General features: G+C 37.6%; 1 protein-coding gene across 7 annotated transcripts in view; it reads right to left on the reverse strand.

Annotated features, from left to right (window-relative positions):
• Nucleotides 1-24,599, reverse strand: part of C1H8orf34 (chromosome 1 C8orf34 homolog) — a 222,892-nt gene that overhangs the window by 32,284 nt on the left and 166,009 nt on the right. For 4 of the 7 annotated variants that reach the window (XR_015285846.1, XR_015285843.1, XR_015285840.1 and 1 more), the window contains 2 exons: nt 1,773-1,901; nt 1,444-1,533 (listed from right to left, as the gene is read on the reverse strand). The gene's annotated coding sequence lies outside the window, so the exon portion shown is untranslated. The remainder of the gene's footprint in view (nt 1-1,443; nt 1,534-1,772; nt 1,902-24,599) is intronic. The other 3 variants (XR_015285845.1, XR_015285842.1, XR_015285841.1) reach the window with 2 other exon arrangements.

Genomic DNA, 24,599 nt, shown 5'->3' on the forward strand with positions numbered 1-24,599 from the left:
ACAGTGGGAGACACGGTCTTCTTTTGCTCTCCTGCTATGAATCCCACAGGGGCCCAGAAACCACATTTTATATCAGATTTTGAGGGCTGAGTGCTCAGCCATGTTCAGTAAAACATGCTTTTTCATGTTATAAAACCAGAAAAAAGCCAACAGCATTAAAATTTTAAATTTGATTCTGCTAAAACAGACTTAATTTTATTTCCTTCAGTTCCCTCTTTTTCCCCCCCCCCCTTTTTTTTTTCCTTTAATTATTCCAAAGCCTATAGTGGCAAGTCTGATGTTTGGCCAAGTTTCAGCATGAAATTTTATAGCTGAGATAATACAAGCTTCTGTAAAATGAAGTAGCAAAAGGCTTCCAGTTAGCTTTAACAATAAATGGAAAGGGGAAAGTTGCTTCTGAAAAAATGGCTTTTTCCTCTACTTGCTACTAACAAGTGCTGGAAGAGATTACTTTTTTATAGGTGCTATTTATCTTCTGCTTCTCCTTATTATTGATTTATAAACGTATAAAGAACATGTAAAACATATCTAAGTAAAGTTTTAACGCCAAAGACATACAAGAAGTCTCAGAATCCACTGTCATACTGCTTTTCAGTATCATAATACCATTAATTTAATTGATGTATTCCTGAATTTTATTCCTGGTTTATAAGCCACAGAAGTAGATCAGAATCTGATCCACAGAGCAATAGGATCTTTCTCGGTAAAATTTGGTTTTAAATGTTAAATAGTCAGTGCCGCAATGATCAAAAGATGCCACAACAGTAGCAGCATCTCTGTTATTCTGAAATTTTCTTGCTTGTAAACTTCAGACAAAACCTCTTTTTGTTTGTTGATGTGAGCATTTTAACAGGAAACAGGAGTTCAGCCACTAAAAAGCACTTTTTTTCCAACACAAATTTCACCATTGTACTGTGATTGACAGCCATCCCAATGTCTATAAACAACCTACAAGCCTCCCAAATTGACCATTCAGTTCCTGCGTCCAACATTTAAACACTGAGCGGTTTTTGCGCTCAATAAAATTCCTTTTCATTTCACCCTGGGTTGCCATGTCTCTTCAAACAGAGACAGAAAAGCAGTGCTCTGTGTCAGACAGATTTTAATTTTCAGTCCTCATCCCTTCGTACAATGTAGACACAAGCAAACAAACCCTACCCAAAGCCTAGCAACCCACAGTTTAAACAGTCAATGCATATGAGCTACGGGATGAAGGCCTGGACCTGTTCACACATGAATAAAGAAGATTAAGATTTTCTTTCAAAGACATGAAGCCTTTTTGACAGCCTGTGTCAACAGCGCTGTCTGCCTCTCAATGTGAAACAGTCTTCTATCACAGGTTCCCACAGGGAGGTCTTGCTTATTAGCATGCTTTACACTTCCATTCCTTGTCAGTATTTAATTTAAGAATAAGGGTGCAAAGTTTTGCAAACTCTTACTTACCCACAATGAAAGGATAACTTACTGGAGACACTGAAAGGAAATACCAGATAACAGGAACACCTACAGGGTACACTTTTTAGAGAGGATAACCTAGGAAAAAAAAAGAGAGAAAAGCAGTGGATACAGTTGTGTTCTCTATTTGTCATTGCAAGAATATACCAGTAAATTTGTTAATCACAGAATGTCTCTTCTAGCAGGTTACTTTTGTAGAATTCTCATCAGCCTACACTTTACACTTTACACACGTGCTGCAGTGCAGAGCAATACAGCAACTAAAGTTTTGGACATAGCAAAAAAATACCCATCAAAACAGCAGCAATAATACTGACCAGGTTCATATACAAGCACGAGATTGAGGGGGGGGTCTTCAAAGTCATCCAACTGGGTCGACTGCTATCATAGGCAATATGACATATAATCCCTCTCAAAAAGTGACCAAGCGCTCTTCTGAAACAACACTGTGAACAACAAAAAGCCAAACCCATTGTTTTCATTCAAGAGAAAGATTAGTCCTGGCTGAAACAATTTAGATTCCATTTCTCTAAATGAATGACAGCACCAAGTCACCATTACAGATTGATGTTATCATATTGTTTAAAATCAAAATATTCTAAGACTCCGATCTTGCAAACACACTTAGGGAGCTGTTTAGATAAAGAAGCGAGTGGTCCCAGTTAAGGTAATTGCATCATGCAGATGCAGAGCACATGCAGCTTTCAGGACTGCAGTTTAAATTTCTGGAACTAAAAATAATAGGAAAAAACCTGTATTTCCCGCAATATTGGCAAAACATTTTTTTTCAGGAGTAAACAAAAAATGTTATTGCTGTATTTGCTCATTTCCTGGGTAAGACCACAGATTTGTTATCAGTTTGATCATCTAACTTAATATTAAAAATTTATTTTGAAATTATCACAGGAGAAAGTTATATTTTCAGGGCAAATATAAATTATTGCAACAAAGAATGGATTATGTCTCAGCAAAATAATTGGGAAAAGCTCCAAATTTATCTCAATATTGGACTTAAAACAACATGATTAAATAAGGATGGACCTGAAAGCCAAGTCATAATCCATATCATGGGAAGCAAGATTTCAGGCAGAAAAATTATAAAGATTTTTTTTTGTAAAATCACTAAGAATTTTCTTAAAGCTCAAAATAATTTGTATCTATATGTTTTAGGGATTTTTTAAAAATACGTTGTGCAGCTAAAAGAAAGGAAAATGAATGTTTCATGATTCTAATGTAAAATTCAACATGAGCTACAGAAAGAGCTGAATGACCTTGTAACTAGAAATAAACAGCTGAGACAAGGAAGGATAACTAGGATTACAAGGATCAACATTTAATGCATCAAAAATTTTCTTTTAAAGCTGTGTACTGTACACAAGAATGATTCATAATCTTTTACAAATATCTGCTTAGCAGATGCTTTTAACAGTGTTCCTGATTTTTTCTCCTTTGTGAAAATCACAAATGAGTCTGTGAAAACTAATACAATTACATGAGATGTGCACTTCCTTCTATCCTAGTTCAATACATCTCAAAGAAATTATCTAGGCTTTTAATTAGTTATTTTTAGGATGCTACACTTTGAGTTCTACAATTTGATTCTAGCCAACATTTATTTCTGTCAAGCAAGTATGTGACTCAGTGCACTGCAGTTATAATTCATAACATATTCGGTCATGTTCTCAAAGATACATATTTGTTTAAGAGAAATAAATGTCATCTCAAGTTTTAATTTGCTAAAGTTAAATTTGTCTAGCCATCTAGAGGAAAATTACATACGTCAAAACACAAAGAAAATAGGTAAAGAAGATGTACAATACAATGTGTACAGGACCCTGGATTTTATTCTCCCCAGTGTCAGTTATTTATAGGTATTAATTTTGAGAAGGAACACTAGGTTCTAGCAGCAGATAGTGGCAGGCCTATAAATAAAGCATCATTTCTACTATAAAAGCAAAAGGACCCTTCAACAAATAAAATTGTTGATTTTTATTTTCTGATCAGTTCTTTAAAATTGTAAAATAAACAATATGTCCATGTCTTTGCATATTTTTCTTTCTTTTTTTTGACTCCCACAAATTAATTTATTCACTGTCTCTCGGTATCTCAGGATGAAGACTTTTGTTTTGGTTTCGTTTGGTTTGGTTTTTTTTTTTTGTTGTTCTATTTGAGATAGATGCACTACTTGGAATAAAACACACTTTTTATATTTCGATGTACAGTGCATACTAATTGCAAGAAACACTTTTAAAGTAATTTGGAGACCCCTGCATAATTTCACTTACAGATATGGACTTACCAGAGTGCCACTTTTGTTAAAAAAAAAAAAAAAAAGGTTCTAACCCCCCTATAGAGTTGCTAGTTTTTGAAAAAAAACCACAACTATAAAATTCAGCGATTTAAAATTTTTTGTGTTAATTTTCATCAACAGACAAGCTCCATGACAAAGCTGATCAGTGGAAAAGTTCAACAAAGCCTTGTTGAAGACGCCTTTCAACATGGCTGCCATCTCCCCTTATTCTTTCCCAGCTGACCTCAGCAGGCTGTGATTTTGCAAGTGGCATTTCTGTTTTCTTTGTTCTCAATGGGATTCTCTTGTCTCCATCTCCTCACCACTTACGAGGTCGTCCTTCTCCCTGGGGGCATTTGGCTTTACTGTCATGGAGCACAATGGGAAATAGCCACCCTTCAAGCAATTGTCAGCAAGTTTCTCTGAAGCAAAAGAATTGAGGGAACAGTGGTGGTGGTGGTGGTATTTCATAAGTTTCAGTACAGCTGGCAGGAATAGATATGACCACATCTATTAAATACTTCCCAGGAGTCCTCACGCACACTAGATCCACTTGATAGTGTAGGCAGGAAAGAGGAAGAAACTTGTTTTAAGTGCCTGACAGACAGAAGGGAGAATTTAGGTATGATTTCTAGGGGATGGGGATTTAGGAGAGACTGGGAAAAGGCTGGGAGAAGAGAAAGTATAGATGTTGTTTAACCACGAGCAGCTATTCTCACTCATTTAACTGGGGGATTTTTGAAGATACTAGTGTAACATATAGACAGAACCAGTTTTTGCCAAAGGCAAGAATTACCAAGATTTATCTTTGAAACATTCTGGAACCTTCAGTTATTTCAGTCATCGAAGAGACATCTGACACTGGGTCGTGCAGCATGAGTGCTCCAGTTTTCAAACTCAGAGGCAGCACCCTTGTACATTTGTACCCTTACCACCAGTTCACACAGACTGACAGGCTGTCCCACAGAATTTCTGAATCATAATTCATCTGTTACTGTATGGCATCTGTGGGACAAAATTACAGGGAAATGGATGTTCAAATTTAGTCTAACTTAGAGTTTGTAAAGTGAATCGCTCACATAGCTCATGAGGTTTCTTCTTTTTACTTAATCCATATGTGATACACCCATTCCTGGTCAGAGGGGGAAAAGGACATATTCTGATTTAGGTTCTGTGTTTTCTTAGCGATTTGTCAAAATACTGAAGTGTTTAAACTGAAAATCAAAATCACGATTTATTTTGAGATGTTATTGCAATACCTTGCATTTTTTTCATTCACCATAGGACCCTGACCAGGCTACCACTTTGACTGAAGCTCCCTAAGTTTCTCCCTTGGTTCACAGTCTATGACACTGTATTTCCCATTGGAAGCTTGTAAAGAAATTTTGTTGGGCACAGAAATGCCCAAAATAGCACCTTACAGGCAGCCCCTGAACCTGCGCTCCTTGACTTGCACAGTTCATAAACAATTTTTCACTGTTCATTCAGTCAGTATTTTCAGAGGGAGTTTTAGAAATGATCATATTCCAAACAGAATTGAAACTACACTACGGTTCAAGGATGTGTCCCAGCATCAGTGACGAATTGCTTGACTCCTCCACTGCGCCCTACAGGAACACAATACAAAATGTGAGGCTGCTCCATTCAATTTATTATCACATCACAATCCTCAAACCTCACTTGGTGGCACTAAGAGCATGGCCCTTCATCTGTCTTATTCAGGTTTGCTCAGAGTGTGAATGTGGCCCAAAGTGTTAGACCTGGGATCTCAGGTAAGCAAGAATCAGATCGAAATTAAGAAAGAGTTGTTTCTGCTCTCACAGCTCTAGAGCTGGTTGACCATATGTGAGGGGAATAGTAAATTCTTTCTGAATATTTTGGGGCAATAATGAAAAATTTTCCCTTTGCCACACTGCAAAATTGTGAGAAGGAAAGGGAGCTGGGAGGGTAGTGCAGGGTGAGAAAAATCAGTTGAATAAGCCTCTAGTCCTTCTGGGTCCTGAATTCCACTCAACAAAGAGAAGAAGGAGATTCAGGGACTGGAGGTATCCCTGGGAATGTAAACACTGAAAAAACTCAATCACACAAGAAACACTGATGATGCCTAACAAATGGTGGTACCTATGAGACAACAATTTTGTAGACTTTGTATGCTTGACTTAGTATGCATTGGTATTGGACCTTAATCCATAATATTTCAAAATTCTCTGTCAGGTGATGTGCGATCAAGCAGATTCCCAGCTGTCCCAGTACTTGTTAACCTCACCACAAAGGCAAATAAGGTAAAAAGCAGTTGCTTAATGTTTTCATAATTTATAGTGTGTTTGACATTCATTCAGTTTACTCATCTTGTGCCTAATCCTAAAATAACCAGCTTTAAAACTGGGTATTCTGCAGATTTTTACAACTTTATAACATCTGCACCAAATATTGTGGGAATGTTTTAACCCAAGTTCCAAAATTATACACGACTTAATAAGGGACTTGTTTATGTTGGTTAAACAAGTCAGCTATTGAAAACAGATCCATGGAGGATAAACAGCTCTAGTACGTGAATTGTTTAGATTTATTGCATTGTCCATATGTATATTTAAATATCACTTATTAAATTAGGTTATTAAACTAGCTTAGCCTTACATATTTATGTTTGGGAACCTTGTATAGCATTTTGTGGCACAATGTTAATCCACCTATTAGCATTTTCAAATTAACTTGTTTGAAGAGTAACTAGAAAACAGGAACAGCATCAACAGGAAATGTTAAACAGCTATCAATGTGTTTATCTGAGAAGATTTCCTGTCTGTAAATACAGTCATGTTTGCACTGCCATTGGTGACAATTCACTGTGAGGAGCCTAAAGCTTTCATAACTATGGCTCCACCTTCATGCATAACTTTTCTTGAAAAGTACATAATGAATTGCTAATTTTGCATTACAGCCTAGATTTGACTGGTTTAGTAACAGAAAATTTACCTGAGATCCCAAAAAAAGTACAGTGACATCCCTCTTTGTGATACAGTTTTCATGTCTCCTGATTGATGTAAACTCTTTTCTTTGCAATTTCAGTGTGGTTTTAAAAAGCCATATTAAAATGCAGTTCCTATTCCAGCACGCCAACAATCTAAAATAAGTAGATAAAATAGAGTGGATAAAACATATAAAGGGAAGATGGAACTAGTTAGTATGGCAGTATTAACAATCAATGACTTTTTTTCCCTAACATTGTTCTTTTGCATCCACTTTTCTGCAAGTTTCTCCCCTACAGACTAGTGAGCATGTAGACCATCTTTACAAAGCATTGCCAGAAGGTGAAAATTAAGGAGTAGAATAAGCTATGGAGGTCAGGAGGAAGATGGGTGGGGGTGGACATGGAAAGAAAATTATGTACAGTCATTAGTAAAGCACCTCTCACTTAGACAGTATGTAAGAAGGCAGATGTCATGCATTTACTAAAGTTAATTTCCACCTGTTCTCTATTCCCCATCCTCACACATAGTTCTGCATTCCTTCACCAGGACAAAGGAAAGCTTAACTCTGTTAACATCAGGGTTAAGAGTTTCCTTCCAGTGATATTTTTTCTGTGAGAGAACATACTCCCTTCTTTTTAAGCAACACTTGGCTCACTAGCAGGAGAAAGTGACAAAATTTGGGTAAGAAGGCATCCAAGGTTTATAATCCACAGAGCCAGCTCTTCCCACTGCTCTCTGCCAGGCTCCTAGCAGATGTTATTCTGCAGGTAGTGCCAGGAGCCAACTGCTGCTCCTCTTAAAAAAAGCCATTCAGCTCAGCTGCTGGAGGCAGGACTTTTGCTATGACTACTGCAGCCAGTTCATGTTCTCTAACTTGAACAATCCAGTCTCTCCCTTGGGTTAAAGGACCCAGGACCACAGGAGACTGAGATGCCTTACTGAATAATTGAGACCTAAGCATGGCTAAACAGGAATTGCAGCCACCTGGTTTTCACACAGGCACAGCTTTTGCCCTGCCAGGGAGGCAAGCTCAATGCAGACTTCTGAGAAAATATCATTTCATCAAATGCCAAACACTCAGCAGTGGCACACGCTTACTTCTTTGTTCTCTGCAACACAGAGCCAGTGGCCTGATTTCTGCCATCCCAAAGGCAAGGCTAATTGTCTCTCAGTGATCCGTACAGCAGCAACAGAACAATGTGTTGAGAATAGATATCAGGCAAGATAAGAGCAAAGAGAGGCATACTGATCATTCTTCCTCTTCAGCCATCAGCAGGCACAGATATTTGAGCTGTTGTATCATAGAGAAACATGGAAGCTTCTGTGGCATGGCCACAATAAGCCATGTATGTGCCAAAGTCTGGCACACACCCATTAGAGTAATAAAAATGGAACAATTACAAGTAATCAGGTCTCAGATTAGTGTCAGTAAACTCTTTGGCACTATCATTTATGACAGCGGCTTCAACACTATGCACAAGTTCCTGTAATACCGACTCACAGAAAAGTGTATCTTAAATTCAAGTGATAAACAAACCCTTATCCATAGTTCTGAGTTTTGTTCTTTACCAGTTTCAACAAGACCTGTCCATAAATTATCAGACAGGATGAGATCACTGTGTGATTGAGAGAAGTCATGAGAAATCTGCAGCTTTTGGTAAGTTTAGCAGAATAGCAACAGAACACAGCTGACAAGTACGGTAACACAAATCATAAAGCCTTATTGTCAGTACTGGAAAAAACTTTTATTTGACTAGCCCCACTTTAACAAAACACTTACTTTTTCCACAAGTGAAATATTGGGTGATTTGGTTGTTGGGAGTGAGCTGAGGTCTGATACGCCTGGTTAGTCTTTGGTGGGTAATTCATTTGGATCCTGAACACCTAGACCAGATGTTTGCATTTAATAGGTCAGTGAGTCTCATAAGCAAGTCATTATTTAATAGTAGAATTGGGTATTTCAGCATCCCTCTCTCCTTTTCCGCTACCAAGCAGACATGGTGTCACACATACACACTTTTATCACTTGTGTGCAGCATACTGTAGGCATTCAATAGCTTTAAGAGTTGTGTGTAGAAGACTGATGTAATTCTTCACCGCTTATGAGAGTTCTAACTGTAGGTTTAGAGCATACAAAGGTTTAAGTATTCTGTATCTGGGATAGTTTCAGAGGTGAAGCAGAAAAAGAAAGTCATGTTTGGAATATAATACCAGTGTGACACAAGTACCACAACAGTCATCTGTTAAGTCCTCCTACTGCCTAATTTGAACCATGGTTTTATTCAATAAATTGCATTCACAGCTAGATACTTTACTGAGCTGCCAGCCTTTCCTTAACGTGAATCTGGAAGTGAGTTCACTGGGGTAAGTCTGAATTCCAGGTCTTTTTCTTCAAATGTTCATTTTCTTCACAGAATTATTTTGGACTTAGTCCAGTGGGACAGAGTAGGGTTTGGCTCATCATCATTTCAAAGATTCCAGAATTTTTAAACACTGGATTGTAAATGAACCTGTGATACCCACAATGTACGAAGAAATTTAATTACCAACTGACTTCAGATCTGTATACAAATAAGTAGAAAACAGTCAAGAACTGTAAACTTGAAGCTTATCAATATATCTTGCTCCTTTTTCTCCACTCTTGAAGCTGTCAACTCCCACTAAGTAAAGGAGATTTTCTGAAGTGACAGGGCATAATTTGTCAAAAAGAAAAAATAATTGCTATTCTTAATACCAGGAAACTTTATTTCCAATTATTATATATTAAAATGAGATTATTATATAATAAAATTAGATTAACAGAATACTGTTAATCAGAAGAGTATCTTTGTATAATCCAGAATTTTAGAGTGGGATAATATCCTGAAATTATGTTTAAAGATGGGGTTTAAAATAAAACTAACATCCGTTAATATGAAAGAACAGATCTTTTTAGATATATAATTAAAATTAGGTATTTAAATCTGGTAAGATAAATGTAGTGTATAAACATGGTCTCATAGTATCAATATACAGCTAAGTGTTGAAACAAACTTTAAAGTGAATATGAGATAAATTAACTAGAATCCCCAAGTTCACCTCATGTTAAACATGAATGGTAACAATGACTTATTGCATAATTTTTTTCCTTATTTTGAGTTGCTCAGAAGTTTGCCATATTTCTATTGTTCTCCCTGAAGTATGTAAAGCTGTTTGCTCACTTCAGATTGAGTTCTTCTAGAGAGTGTCATCTTTACTCATTTCCAGGAATATTATTAAGGTTAAAATTGTGTTGTCCATGTAAAAATCCTTCCAGCTGCCTCATGAAAGAAGTCTGTTATCCTTGCTGCTTGGAGCAGAGGCATGAATCTGCTCAGGATGTTTCTTGCTACAAAAATCAATGTCAATTAAAATGTTGATGGAGACAGCTCTGGAAAGCACATTGCTACCTGTTCCAGCTGAAGCCTGGCAGCTAAATTTTCCAAAGATCCTCTGGGCCTTGAGCATGCCTTGTCCCAATACATGGACAAGGGGCAGAACTAACAATGCTCCTGGTTCTAGCCCACTTCCTGTACCACTTCACGTTCTTAAAATAACAACTTCTGAAGACCTGCTGAACTTAATAAAATTTTAATTGTCACTATTTTTAGGAGTCATTTTCCAGAACTCACCCTTATAATGAAAAACCTGAAAACACAGTGTAATTACATGATGAAATCTTAAAAAAAATTGAGAATAAATAAAACCCAAGAAGTCTAATAAAAAGAACAACAGAAGTTTGGGATCTGGGGTTTTTTGACACAGTCCTGTGACTGTGAAGGGAGTTTCATGATCTGTCGTGGTCTATGTCCTGATATTTTAAATGCTTGTGGCTGAGAATACTGGAAATATGCATATGTTTCCCTGGGAGAAATGCTGCAAGGGATGGAGCAGTTTTGTCATGCTGTTAATGCAGAACTAAGACAGAAAACCAGTTTCTATCCATCAGACACGTCGTTCACATTGGTGTCCTGGCAGTAAAGGAAAGAATCTGATCCAAGGGGAGAGAGACACAAGGAAACAAAAGCCATGTGCTGAGAGAGGTCAGAAGCTGGGGGTCTGGACGAAAGCAGAAAGGGAGCAGGAGAGGGCCGAGAAGCAGAAATAAGCATGTCTATAGACAAGTGGTGAAATTGCTCCCTTTGGAAATCTGGGAAGAAAAGCAGCAGTCCTGGGTCCCTCCGTAGTGCAAGGAAACATTGCTGTGAAAACCACTGCTAAAATGTGTGGCCTAATGCTAGGTAATATCTGGTAATATCCAGATAATATCCAACCACTGCAAGCATGGACAACCTGGATGACTGAGGTCTCTGCTGAGTTCTGAAGTTCCCAGTCTTGCTGGCCCTGCAGTGGTGGAGAGGCATTCCTTCCCCTCTTCCCATGTTAAAAACAACCATGCATAATGGAACATATTAAAACAAAGAATCCCTCACAAAAGTGAAAATAGTCAGAATTAAGCTCGTTACAGATCAACTCTTTAGACATGATCATTATGGAAGTCTCTAATGACACTCTTGACCATTTCTTGCACAGCCTCATTCATAGGATTATCAAACAGACAGCCTCTACTACACGGCTCACAGTTCTATACTCTTTCTCAGGTTAATGTATTAAATACAGTACAAGTATTTATTCTCCATCTTTGAATTCAGTCCTACTGTTAGTACTATCACAGTGCTTAACAAATAAGGATGATTTTCCTAAAGAAAATCTTTCTTAAATTATCTTTCCATTTCTTACAGCTAGTGCTGGGATTGGCAGTAGGTAGCTGTGACAAAGCTAAATAAAAGTATTTGATCATCTTTGCATGAAGAATTCTGTGATAGAAACAGAGATAAGGGCCAATTCAATGTTGGTGTGTTTTTCAGTTTCTTGTAGTACTAATATTGTCTTTTCTCTTCTTGAAAGCCTCTGTTTTATTCACTGACACCTTTCAGCTTCTGTAAAAACATATCAAGTGTTCCCACAAGCAGACTCATGCAATAAATCAGGTGAGCAAAGCTCCGTGGATGTAGGACTAGCTCCTGCCCTTGGGATTTCTTTTTGCAGGTTATGTTGGCACCATGACTTCTGGCCCTGAGCCTGGCTGCAAGGAGAGACGTGTGCCTCCCTCCACCTCCTCCCAGAAAGAATGTCATCAAGGCAACCCCGCAAGGTCCCAGCATCTGGCCAAATGGAGGAACAGCAAATGACTGGATGGAAAGATTCCAGACAGAGCTGGACTGGCAGTTGGATCTTGCCCTCAGTATGTTCTGTGCACTTAATAGGTATTGCAATTATCATGTAATTAAAGAACATCATAACATGTACAAGTAGGTTGAATTAATATTACTTAGGCAGTTTAACCCCAGCAATTATTAACTTCTCAGTGCTTGACTTGGAATCTTAGCATTCATGTAGAGCAGTTTTCTGGATGTAGCAGTCTTTACTTATCTGACAATATGCTTCATGCTTCATTTGCCAGAAATGTTATGAGCTTTGAGTCAACACATTAGGAGCATGTCTCTGTTTTCAGTGGCAGAAGGCCAACTTTTAATTTCACTTATTTGCCACTGGCTAAACTGTGTCATTTCCTAAACATTTCTTAATTTTTAAAATAAACACCTAACCAGTATTTCAATATACTAAAACAGAGTGTTCAAGTGAGTGGAAGGAGGAACAGAAATATGTGGTAAGGTGTTATATATGGGGGAACTCTACTCCATTTTTATTTTGACAGCATAGGGTGAAATTTTTTTGTATATATTCCCCCATGTTTCAATTTATTGGAAGTTTTATTTTGGGTTTAGCTATATTTTGCTTTGAGCAGGATTCTGTTTAACTTGCTTTACAGTTTTGTATTCATGATATAAAATATTACAGAATAAAACAGCAGCACAAAGTATAAGACACCTTGTGTGTCCCTAGAAATATAGGTAGCATGGGTTAACAGGATTTGGATGTGCCTACTAAAACATTTGGCTAATAAAAAATTATCATGTTAAGAAGTCAGATAATTTTACTTTTTCTGCAGAACAGTGGATTAAAACAGCACCAGCATTGTCCTTCAGCAGAGGCTATCCTTTGCATTCCCTGTGTATGATGTTAGTATTCAGTAGCAGAGCATCTCTATTTTTTAGGAGGAAAAAGCTCCTCTAAACTGTTATAATTTTTTTGTGAATTCTTTGCAATATTGAGATTTTATTGTCACCAGTGTGCATATGCTCACAACAGTACTGTCTCTGTTTGACAGATGCAGTTACAGTAAAGTTGACCTTTTTAGAGGACCTGGGGAGAGTTGTGATGAGAATAAGAATTAAATGTAATCTGTCACCAGACTGTAAATGTATATCAGATTGTAAATGTAATCAGTAAACAGACTCTTTTTGAATTATCTGGGGCATATTATTGTTAAATGTGTCCCACATTTACACTGAGGATTTTGCTATTCACCTGAATTCTACATCTTCAAGAGATGGAACTCTTCCTTCTCCATGAAGGCTTATTGCTGACTTTGATAATTCAGGTATTGCTAGCATCACCTGAGCAAACTTCACACCCAGAAGTCATTCCCAATTACAAAAACAAAACATAACAGGTTTGTTTCACCTTCCCCAAGCTGAACTTTCAATTCTTCTTAAGACTTTAAGATTAATTATTAAGTATTCAATTAAGGATTGATGCTAAGGAATACGCAGCCATTAAAAATAACTGGATCAATTGTCTTTTATTTTGCAAAATGATAGGTTGCTTAAAGCTACTGAGCATTAAGACATAAAAGTGTCCAGGACAGCAAATAATCATAAGTGATGTCAGCATTTCTTCATGACCTTCTAATTTTATGGCCTTTTATTTGAAATACTTTAATGAAGGAAGCCATCAATCAATACTTCTATATTGAAAAGTCCATTTTGAATTTCCATTGAAATTTCCATTTCACCTATTTATATATCTATTGCATTGATTCAGACATAGAATTAATATTTCCATACAGGAGAGAGAGACAATTCACTTTAAATATCCATTACATGTATTTTTAGATTCTATTTAAAGCCCCAAGGAAGTGTATATGATATGCACTAGAACACCAAATTAACTCATTAAGATAAGCACAATTTTGTTAGTGTTAAATCAATTTCTAGTAAAAGACTGCTTTCTTGTGCTGATAATTTATGGAAAGATTTGACTGTTATAGCTCTCAGCAATTCTTTACGAGCATGTCTGTAATCTGACTATGCTGGAAGTATTACAGATAGTAAAAAAAATGTGCTTCGGTATCATTTTTAGGGAATGTACTGTACCTTAAGGCATTGTGGAATCTTCATCCTAGAGAATATAATTTTTCACTTTAGGGAACTTCCAAAACATGAAGTGGCCTCTCTCTGCCTTTTGGAGTGCTCGCTTCTAATGGTGTCATGTGAACTTTCCACTCAGAGGAAAAAGGGGCAACACAGAGATGAATTAGGGAACAGATTGCATTAAAAAGATGGTGGATTTTAGGATCTGTATCACAATTCATTATGTTTATTTGGACAATCCCAATTCTGTAATGGTTCGCATCGAATATGGAATGAATGCCTTCTGAAATAGTTACCAAATAAGTTTTTTTTAAACTTAAATTTCACAAGCCATGTTCAATAGCTACAAGTCAGTGCAATTCCATTTGTATAAGCCTACAAATCCACTACAGCATAATACTATTTAGGTCTGTATTATCATAGTCCAAGCTTCAACCCCACTTCTGCCCCTGTCCTGGTCATCCTTGCCATAGTTGTGTGCCTGAGAAGTGACAGAGCGATGCACCCGAGGTGGCTGACTGGCTGAAAACAAACCTTGGATGGGAGAGCTTCCAGAACAATTCTTGTTCAAGCATTTGGGACACTCAGTGTGGCCTAAGGCAGAGGGAATACCAGTTTAGCAGGGCAGCCTGGATTTCAATCAGCTCAATTCACTCTTGGATCATTGACACATGTCACTGAAACTTGTTGCCTGACAAGGCTAAATTGTTTTGGTTTTAGTGAAATAAATCTTGCCACAGTAAGAAAGGAACAGTTTTCCAGGTAAGAGATTTTCAAATAACATATGGTTCATCTATAAAACACAGATTGTGGTAGCTTGTGACACTAACTGAGCAGGGCAGATAGATGCAACAGATCTCTTAATTGAAATTACATTCAGTAACAGAAAACCACAACTCCAGATTTAAGACTCCCTGATAGAAGTTTAAAAAAAAAAAAAAAAAACCAAGGAAAAAAACCAACCCCCCCCCCCCCAGAAAACCCTATCACAGACTGTTTGCTATACAGATGTGCAGCAGACATGTGGGTAGCTGCTGAGGCTGCAGTTACAGTCTGCTTTGTACTGGGATCATGAGGAACGTGATATGCGACCGTGACTGTGTCTACCCCGACAAGTTGTGCACCCCAACATGAGCAGATCTGGAAAGTGAAACAGCTGGAGCCAAGAGCCTGCCTTCCACACTCTGCATTTGGGAGGACAGGGTGTTGGTTCAGACGAGCTCTAGCCTGCCCATGCAGAACAAATGCCCATGAGCTGTGGCACTGCATTAGTTCAGCTCCTGAAGCACATTTTCTGCTATGGCTTAGTTCAAAAAGCAGCCTGTGTGCAAGGAAAAATCTCTGCAACATGGACTGATAGAGAACAGGATGAGTCTCCTCAGGAATGCTCACTCACCTGGTCCAAGCTGAAAGGATCATAAAGATACACCCATGTATGTGCACCAGCGCCTGCCAGGATGGACTAGATGGACATTGCCAAAAATATGATAGATCCCATCAAGCAGACTGCTGAAGGTTGTATGTGTGGAATAAACTGCGGTGTATCTTAACTCCTTCACTTTTAGATATGAGGCAAAGTTCACCTTTGATACCTGCAAATGCTTCTCTTAATGGTGTTTTTTAATTCATGGCCAAATGCTATATGAAGCCTTATATATCCTCTGGTTTATTCCAGGCATTTTGCCTGAGTAAAGACATTAGGAACAGGCTTATAGATTCTAAATTCTTAAAATCCTTTGGGAGACATAAATCATGACTTCATATAAGTTGGCTGATTCAAGTGAAAGAAAATACATGTAAGAATGTGTACTTGTTAGAAATATACTTTTTAAGATATATTGAAAAATCAAGTCCTGTTGCACTGATGTCATCTGCAAAGGTGGGGCAATGCCTGTGAGGTACTTCAATGTTTTGTGGGTTCCTATAAAACCTGGCCAAGGAGCAAAGGCATTTCAGTTTAACAAGCTAATAAATAGTTTTGAATAACTTACCTTGTGTCTCATAACATTTGGAATCAAAACACAAAGCAAAGCCAAGGAGGATAGAAAAAAAAAAAGAAGAAATGCAAGGCTGCCCTCTGTCTCTTGCACTGGAAGGGATGTAGGGATAGTTATGGAAGCAGTTGCTTTCTGACAGTTGTGATCCATTGGCTTTTCTGTTTTCTACCCCCTGCTTCAGTAAATGGATCATTATGCTGAATTACATAAAACTAAAAAGATATTCTGACACCAGTTCAAGGTTCATTAAACAAAAAAGTGCTGTGCAGAACATTTTTCAGGATATTACATGACCTCCACCAGCATGCCAGAATGTTCAAATATTGCAGGAGGAAATAGTCCTCTATCTCGGGACTTAGCCTAGAATTGACAGAGTTGATTTGCATTTGAAATTTTTCCTGGGCTTGGACTTCTTCTAGGGTTTTTTAATGTTCTTTCAGGATTGCAAGAAAGTCACCTTGGTGTTAGAATTGCAGCTTCCCCAGCTCCCAGATAATCTGGCAACACCACTGTGATCCAATCAGACATTTCTAAATTAAGAGAGGTGAAAGAGGAGGAGAAAGGTCACATTCATGCAGGATGAAAAATTTTAAAGGAGAGAGTCTGCATTTTACTGCTGGGAGTATTAAACCCATTGAAGTGACTTAGCCATAGGGCAAATATTAGTCAAAGGAGCCTTAACTCCAAAATTTTTATTATTGGCTGATTAACTAGTGTCTAAGCTGACAAGTTTTGACTCTTAACCTGCATTTGAGACAAAATGCTTTTCTGTGGCTGGTGTCTAGAAGAGGAGGAATAGGAGAAGTAAATTAAGAAAATAACATAATTCAATAGTAGCCCTCATTTTACTGCAACTGCTTTGACTTTTAATTATGTAGTTTAGCTACTTTTGACGGGAAACCTTAGGCTTTTACATGCCAAATAGCAGAAATAAATTAAAAGGAATTAATTTTAAATATTAATTTTATACATGAAGTATCATGGCATGGAGAACATCTGCTTTTTAGCTTCAAAAAGCACAAGACTGAATCCACACATAGAATTTCAAACAGTTTATGTTGTATTTCATATAAGAGCACATGAGCACTATGTGACCACTGCAGGGCCATTATGCAGGTTGAACCTACAAATCTTTAGATATCTGCCATCTTTAGTCATACCTGAGTGCCCTCATTTAAGGTAGGGAATTAAACATGCAGCAAATGAGAATCACATGGGTGACATTTGGAAAATAATTACAATAACTATGTTGATGGAAATCATCCAAGAAAAGCCTTGCCAAAATGAGTTCTGAAGTACATTTCATCTGTGTTTACATTTTTCACACTAAAATACAAAGTTTATATTGTTCCCCTTTACTCCACCTGGGAAATGGGGGATATTTATCTTCTATGTCTCCAAGAAAACAAATATAGGATTGGAAATAAATGTTAAACTGTTAGCTTAAGGGCATATTTTCATCTTGTTTGGAGCAATAATTTTTAATAGCATTAATAAGAGGCATACGTACTGGGAGAACAAGTCCATCTGGGCTTGTGTGTCAGAGGTAAGTGAGCTGAGCTGTGCATGTCTTTGTCTTTGTGGAATGATCCACACAGTTTGTACCTTACTTCCACAACCTACCTCAGTCACAGTCTTTGCCCTTCATTTTGCCAGTCAGTTTGTGGCATAAATAGTTAATAGTTATGAATTTCTGTTACTTGACTAGATAGTACTTCAGAAATACATAATAGCAATTTATTAACCTTTGCAGACTAATTTTCACAGCAAAAGTGGAAAAAAGTACTCACCAATGCCTCCTTGTGTTAATATATTACAAACACAAAGCTCAGAAGAGTATGAGAGCTAAGTTGAAGGTGGTGTTATTTCTACTTTTTCTCTATTAGAGAAGCATTTAAGTCTTTCAAACAAGACTAAGGCTCCTCATTGTAGCAAGCTCTGCACATATTCCCAGACTTTTTCCCTGGAGAGACCTGTAGGCCACCCTTGTGTCCCAGCCACCCACTAGTATCTTCCAGTGGGTCAGGCTATGCAAGCACCACCCAGTCAGCTTCCCTTCTGCTGTCCAAACAAATATCAAGAAGTAAGGGGTACAATGGACTACTTCAGCTAGTGCAATAAGGTAAGGCAGCTGCTTAGCCAGAATAAACTGAGATGGACCATAAATATGAATTGGAAGATTGTTTAGCTGATGAGTTTAGATGAACAGTCAATTTTTGAGTGATGTCTTGCTTACTAAAGAGTACTGCAGCAGAGTAGCAGGGATCTAGAGAGAATAGATGGAAGCCTGGCTAGAGTTTTACCATGAATGCATAAACGCATGTAAAAGACAACAGATGATGGCCACTGAGGTTGGCAACCAGGCTGGCTTAGCCAAGACAAAGGCCAGACACAGGACAGCCCAGCAGAGGACAAATGGTGCAGGGAGGAAGTTTTGTCCATCATGGGAATCAACAGACATTATCAACAAAAAGTGGGAGGAGAGGAGATTGAAAAACTAAAAAGAGGATCCCAGAGTTGGTGTTTTGAGATTAACCACCCGAAACAGATGAAACCAACTTTCTTCTCTGACCTAAGCAGATATAATTTACAGCTGCAACAAGTAAAACAACTAAGATGCATTCAAATATGGTTTTGAACTGCATGTATTTTCAAAGCCATTGTGATTTAAAGCAGCAGAAGGCACTGCTGGTTACTGAGGTTAGTAAACACTAAACAAAATGCAATAGGACAGATTACATCATTCAAATCAATTAAAACCAAAATAAACAGAAATAATTTCATGTTGTGAATTAGCAGTGGCATTATGTCTTACAGGAAGTGCACCCCCATTCTGTAAAAACACAGCTAACATTCCAATAAAATAAGTAAAGCTTGGTAATCAATAGTCCAGTCTTAAGCATTTCACTACAATGATTAAGTCAAAACTAACAACACAATTACAGTAGTGTCTTCACAAAGGGGACACAATTTTATTCCACAAGAGCAGTCATTTAATGTTCTCCTAACTGGATTTCTGAATACAATTTAAAATATTTTCAAAAGTGTTCTACCCTTTAATTCTGTGGATCTTACCATGGTAGATTGCACATACACTCAAGTGCAAAACATCCAGAAAAGAGTCTAAAAATTTGCTCAAAAATCCTAGAGTCAAATACAGTATCAATAAGTAAGGGTGTCAGCATATGCAAACTTCCTCCAGTTTCAGCAGTGGGAAAACCATATTACATGTAAATTAAACAGAAAATTTGCAAACTGCTAGGAGCTGATTAGGCTCCTAGCTCTCAAGCTTAGCTTGGTTTCAGCTCTGCATGTACTGAAAGTACCAAATAGTCAAGTAAAGACTCTGCTCCTAACCTTCATGGCTCAATGTGGTGGAGAGGAATGCTAAGTCTATGTACTCTTCTAGTTCCAAACTCAACTACTACAAATATTAACTCTTTCATTTTACAGGGTCTCTGGGACACAAAGTGGCAGGACTGCCACTTCTGCACAAGGGAAGAGATTCTCAGGACTCCTCCAAAAAACAGGGCTTCTACTAAGATAAACAGGCATAAGAATTTACTGGTGAAGGTCTGTTCACAGCAGAAGTTCTTGTAAATGTGGACCCACACTGCTGGTAGATACCATCATTCATATTCCTGTCTTTAATCTAGCTTTCAGGATACTTTGTGAAAAATCTTGGCAAAGCTTGATTATAATAACTTTATGATCTTGGGCTACCCAAGTGGCCTTTAACCACATTTCTATTTGGTTTGTGAGTATATCCTGAAAACATCTGGAATTTCTGGGACTTCACTGTACAGTCTCACTAAACAGTAAATCCAGCCACACAGAGCTGTGCTGGACCCATCTTATTGATTTTCCTACCCAAAAACATTTCTGAAGAGACATCAAAAGAGACTTTTTTTAAAAAAAATATTTGTTCTACTTTGTGCTTCAGTGTGCCCTATCTTCTTCTCTGTCCTGTCGTGTCCTTACCCTGTGAAGTACCTAACGTGTTCCCTCACAGCTGCCATGCATATTTTTTCTCAAACTTTTAAAAGTTTTCCCTTTTGTTGGAATCAATCTGGAATGTTTGGCCAGAACTATAAACTCATCTTGGAGGTGTTTAAAGAAAATTTAAGACTGTAACAGTGCTGATGATAAATATCTACATGAGGGACATACATGAAATTAACTCTCTTTCCTTTCGTCATCCTCTGAGACAACAAGAGGACAGCAAGGTCATATCCCTCAAATAATTCATAGCTTTTTTGGCACTTTCCAAAGAGATCTATTACTCAGTAAATTGATTTACTTCCTATATAGATTGTGAACTACAGACATTTTGTGGAATCTTACCCATATTTCAGGAAAGGAACCTAATTTCGTCTCTACAACATGAGAATGTCATAAGAATCCCTGTGACAGCAAAACCAGATAGACTCACGGTATGTGAGATAAACCCTATGTTTAAAAGCCCTTTGAACAGATATCTGCCTAAACAAACTGCTCCCAGTTGTCTAAATTTTACCTGTACTTATATAATGTTACAGAAAGAAAAACTTCCACAAGCTTTCTTCCTGATTGTACACTTTTTATTTACTCCATGTAGAGTTTATAAGAAAATGTGGGGTTTAGTTGCCAATTGCTAATATGATTTCAGGCTTAGTAGAAAATCACAATCTTCCTTATAAATCAAAAGCATCACAGATTATTGATCTAACACACTTACCAAGCTTTTTCTTTTTGTCAATTTAGATATAGTATTAAAAATCTATTGGAAATAATAGAATGGTTTATGAAATGCAGCTACTGTCTGTTCTACTTTTTTTTTTTTAAGTAAACTTGTGCCAAAAAGAAAGCTCACATAGAGCCAGAAAGTCTGTATGAAATCATTTACTACCCCCCAAAAATGCACTAAAGACAAATTAAGTTTTGAACTTTCACTGATCTCTAATAAGGCCCCCTACAAGAAATTGTTTATTGTTCATGGGCCAACACTAAAAATGTGATTAATTTCAATTTGTGAAGTATGCTTTGATCATAATTATTACATATTTGAATGAGTCATTAGAAAACCCCACCCTTGTCTGAGATGGGATTGCAAGTACAGTGTTCTACAGTAAGGTGTAAGTCAGGTGGAGTGGTTGGAGAGAGAGGCAGTAGATACCTTTCAAGACAGGATGGCGTGACTTTGTGCACACTAACACTGATTGCAATAAATCTTTTCTGCTTCAAATCAGACATTCCAGAGCTCTATCACTGATGAAATTCAGATTTCAAAGGCTACAGCCAGAAAGCCTGGTTTCAATCCACCATTGGAATGGGGGCATGGGTGAAGGAAGAGAAAAATGAGCTAAACTCAAGATGATGAGATCAGCTTTTAAAGTGCACCATAGTGTGTTTTAATTGTGGTTTAACATCTATAAATATATAATTTCAGGATGTCAACTGTCACGTTCAGAGACACAATATGAGGTTCTTCCAATCATTCTTAGTGAAAGCAAACAGATAGCTCAGCAATATAATGGAAAAATAGGGGTTTGAAATCAAATTACATTGAAAATACAAAGAGGTTATTGATCCAAATTATATCCTGAGAAAACTCAGAAAATTACAAAAATACCCACTTCTCAGGCTGCTCATCTCAGAGTCCAAAAAAAGCACAAATTGCAGTGAAGCTGTAGCAAATTTTGACTCCTTCAGCGCTGGCATGTTCACAGGGTAAAGATGGAGAAGGCATGTGGGCCTGTTTTTGTTCATAGAGCTTTCAGAAGAACTGCTGAATTATAGTCCTCTCTTGGGACTGGTCATACAGTACTGACTGTCCAAATATATAATCAATTTCAATGAGACAAAAACTGTGCAAACATTATTACATTATCCTTTATATGGCTGAGTTTAATGGTCATTGCTTCAAAGAGACTAGATAACAGAACTAATGTAAATTAAGTTGGTCCAAAATAACACCCATGATGATTTCAGTGTTAATGGAGTTTGGGCTAGCATTCAGATTCTAAATTAGCTGGGAACTGAAAGAGCTGACAAAGGTTTAACCAATACCTCCTGCCTGTGTGTTCACCTCCATTAAACAACTCAAAAGGCAGGGACTTGACAAAAGCAAAAAGATTTCCAAAAGCCCCTCTACTAGTCCAAGAAAACTGCTCTGAGACCAGTATCATCATGACCAGCAGACTCCAACAAACATGCAGCAACTATTGCCCTCTTAAAATTAAAACTGTAAACCCATTAAAGAGTAATGAGATGTTATTTAACTCATTTTTTTTAAGATGTTTAAGCTCCTGTGAATGCAAATAATGACAGTTTTATATAGTGACAGACCAAGGCCAGTAGTAGTAGACCAAGTACCAGTTAGTAGCTGCAAATGCTCCATAGTAACACATCCTAGATAACTGCTGCCAGAGCACCATGTTTGCTGTTATTTACTTCTTTCCTTTGAGTGGACACTTCCTGATCCAGGCATTGTTGTGAGGAGCAAGCAAACTTCACAACTGGTTTTTGGTCTCCTTCCTGTCCTGGCTCCTGATCCTGGGAGATGGATGCTCTCCCTGTCAGTATGTTTCAGAGTAATGGACAGCAACACGGCTAAGGAGAGCTGGTCTGTAGCCTTCAGGTTTTTTAGAAAAAGAAAGGCTGTTTCCCTAATAAAAGGTACTAAGAAGCGAAGAGGAAATATGGCAAAGGAGAGAAATGAGGAGGGGAAAAAGTAATTTCTGAGGTTTAGGCATTGCAGTCAAAAGCATGTTCGCCTTGATGGCCAGGGAAGGTATTTTGCAAGACCCTGACATTTTGTTCAAGGTCTCATTTGGTTTTAGTTTATGAATGCATCTTTATCATGCACAAAAGCCTTCATGATGCTAAACCACAGACTAAACCAGGAGAGATGCAAGAAAACATTTAGAATGTGTGGCAAAGAAGGCAGAGTATAGGATAGAAAAGGAAAAATAGAACTCAGAATAAACCAGTAAGTACTGTTCACCACTTAAAAACCACATAAAAAGATTACAAGGACCAAAGTCACTGCCTCACATGCAATGTTTGAAGGGGTTGTACTGCTATGATGGATACAGCTTTGAGTCTCAAGCAGAAATGAGCTTGGTTCCAGCATTATATAGGAAAAATAAGGAGTCCAGCAGACATTGAAACTTGAAAATATTAGAGCAGTCCATCATAACTGGCAGATGCTTTTGAGGACATTGCATTGAAAGAAATTTAAAATATAGCTGGATGCCTTTTCTGCCTGAATATAGTTCAGTTTTTAAGTAAAACTGCTTTTGAATATAAATGTCTTCAATATCAAATTAAACATATATTTTAGAAGTTTAGTAGTAGTGACACCGCCAGACATAAGTCTTTTCATAGATCTACAATGACTACCCTTCCAGCCCTTCCCAGCATATTTCTAAATCAAAGGATATTTCTCTAAAAGTAGCAAATTAGGTTTGAGGTGTCTAATTGTTATAAAAGGATAATTTTATTATTTCAATTATAGCCAATATGTAACACAGTTACATCAAAGCAATTAGCCCCATTAACATCCCCTTTCTGGCAGATCTGTGACAGGCTTCCCATACATACAATGCTAAATACAATGAGTAATCCATAAAAGTCATAAATTGTTGCATAGTGTGGAATCCCCCTGAAACTGAATGGATGTCTTAGAGGTATATAAGAAGTAAGGGAATAAACCATCATACAACTGGAGATTACTTCTCTCATAGAAATTTTAAAATAATTCAAAGGGACAAATCTGGGGTTGTAACAGATCAGCCTACAGCCTGTAATGAAGCAAAGGACCCAGGACCACTTTCCTCCCAACTATGTAGGCTGAATATCAAAAACAAGGTGCAGAGCATAAATATTTCCAGAAAATGCACTTAGGCCAAATGTGCTTCCTAATGATGCTTAGTTCTTCCTGTTTATGAAAGTACTGTCTATTTGTGTAGGAGGACAAATTAAGATAACTCCACTGGTTTCCTCTTTTTGGAGTACCTGGTCTTGGCAATGAATTTTAAACAGAAGACATGGTGGGATATTTCTTTGGCAATTCTTTGTCAGGAAGTAGGTGGAAAGAAGGAAAATCTATTCTGCAGCTATTCTGCAGCTACTGAGACTACAATACCAGGCCTGCAGCAACCATACATTCACAAGAAGTTGACCTCACTATATAAAGAAATTTATTGTTACTGAAAAACCTGATGAAATATCTTTTATTCCTGTGTGGTAGGAATCACATTTTATGGCAAAATAAAGGTCTGGCCTTGAAACTGACTCAAGAGAGATCAGGGCATTGAACCCTATCCATCCTGGTAACAAGACCTCTGACCTACTCATGTGTGATAACCAGAAGGACGTTTTCGCGGCACTGGCAACTACTGAACCTGCTCACCAAACCAAGCCCTGCATGTCTACAAAGCCAGTGGTCTGTGATTAAATTATAATATGAACAGACACACTTAACCTCTGCCTTGTCTGAAGTTCTGCCATAGGTTTTGTGGCAGACTTAAAAGACAATCACTGATTGTAATCAGTAACTCAATGCTTAATACACACGATACCGTATGGAGAAAATACAAGCAGGACCAGC

This window comes from Cyanistes caeruleus, chromosome 1 (genome assembly GCF_971803275.1).
Source record: "Cyanistes caeruleus chromosome 1, bCyaCae1.hap1.1, whole genome shotgun sequence".
Classification (NCBI taxonomy): domain Eukaryota; kingdom Metazoa; phylum Chordata; class Aves; order Passeriformes; family Paridae; genus Cyanistes; species Cyanistes caeruleus.